This window comes from Rhincodon typus, unplaced genomic scaffold (genome assembly GCF_021869965.1).
Source record: "Rhincodon typus isolate 14 unplaced genomic scaffold, sRhiTyp1.1 hic_rhity00004356, whole genome shotgun sequence".
NCBI lineage: Eukaryota > Metazoa > Chordata > Chondrichthyes > Orectolobiformes > Rhincodontidae > Rhincodon > Rhincodon typus.
Genome location: NW_025969994.1, coordinates 1,904 through 3,699, shown reverse-complemented (window position 1 = coordinate 3,699; position 1,796 = coordinate 1,904).

Sequence of the window (1,796 nt, the reverse complement as noted above, 5' to 3'; positions counted from 1 at the left end):
CATCCCGCCCCCTTGACCTGTCCGTCCTCCCTGGACTGACCTATCCCCTTCCTAACTCCCTACCTACACTCACCTTTCCTGGCCCCATCCCCGCCTCTTCGACCTGTTTGTTTCCTCTCCACCTATCCTCTCCTCTATCCCTCTTCTATCCGCCTCCCACTCTCTCCCTATTTATTTCAAAACCCCCTTCCCCTCCCCCTTTTCTGATGAAGGGTCTAGGCCCGAAACGTCAGCCTCTCTGCTCCTATGATGCTGCTTGGCCTGCTGTGTTCATCCAGCCCTGCACCTTGTTGTCTAGCAATCTCATTGAGTTTGTTTTTCTCCATAATATCTGAGCTATCAATTCAGAGAAAATAGGAGCAGAATAGACCCTTGGAGCCTGCCGCATCATTCAATATGATCATGGTTGATCATCCAACTCAGTCCCGTCTTCCTACTTTCTCCCCTTCCCTTTTGACCCTAAGAACTAGATCTATCTCTTTCTTGAAAACTTTCAGTGTTTTGGCCTCAACCACTTTCTGTGGCAGAGAATTCCACCAGGCTTACCACTCTCTGGGTGAAGACATTTCTCCTAATCTCAGTCCTAAATGGCCTACCCTGTATCCTTAGGCTGTGAACCCTGGTTCTGGACATTGGGAATTATTTACCCCTGTCTAGCCCTGTTTGCACTGAGAGCAGATCTGGGCACCACACCTTAGGAGGGATATATTGGCCTTGGAGGGAGTACCAAGTAGGTTTACAAAAATGATACCTGGACTTCAGGGATTAGGTCTTGAGGAGAGATTGTACAAGTTAGGCCCATTCTCTCTAAAATTTAGAAGGTTAAGGAGTGATTTGATTGAAGTCTTCAAGATATTAACAGGAAAAGACAAGGTAGATAAAGATGAACTATTTCCACTTGTTGGGGATTCTAGAACTAAGAAGCACAGCCTGAGAATTAGGGCCGTACCGCTCAGGGGAGGGGTTTAGGAAGTACTTCTACACATAATAAGTGGGAGAGGTTTGGAATTCTCTTCCACAAACGATAGTGGATGCTAGATGAATTGTTAATTTTAATTCTGAGATGGATAATTTTTTTTGTTAAGCAGCTTAGTTAAGGGACATGGGCCAAAGGTAGTTTATATGGAGTTAGGTCACAGGCCAGCCATGATCTTATTGAATGGTGGAACAGGCTTAAGTGGGCTGAATGGCCTGCTCCTGTTCCCATTTTCCTAATTTTATAGGTTTCTGAGATCACCTCCACCCCCCTCATTCCTGTAAACTACAGGAAATATAATCCTAACTGATCCTGTCTCTCCCCATGGCTCAGTGCTGTAAATGCAGAATTCACGCCTTTTTTCTTTCCTTTTGTCGGTTGGAATGAATTTGGGTCAATTCTGGGAACTTTGAGTTTGCGTAATTGATGAGTCATAGTATTCACTGCTAATGAGTGAGCGTGTTAGACACTGGGTCACACAAATCTCCAGGATGAAGTAACCGGGGTGGAGATGCTGGGGGTATCGGTCAGACTCTCTTTAAAGGGATCCCGCCGGGGTGGCTCTTGAGAATCGTTTGTCCCAGTCCTCCCAAGTCAGGGTGAAGTGATTGATTTTACTTCCAGAACTTCACCAGGATCTTCAAACCGCAAGCAAATTTGTTTAAAGATGGTGTGCCTCAATCGCGATGTGTGTGCATTTTTGTGAATTTTGCACAGTTTTTGTTTTTGTTTTGGCTAGACATTTGCATCAGGGCAGGAGAGAGCACGTTGCGAAAAGGCATCGTCAGTGCATAAGCCTTGGCTGGGTCTTTGACTGCAG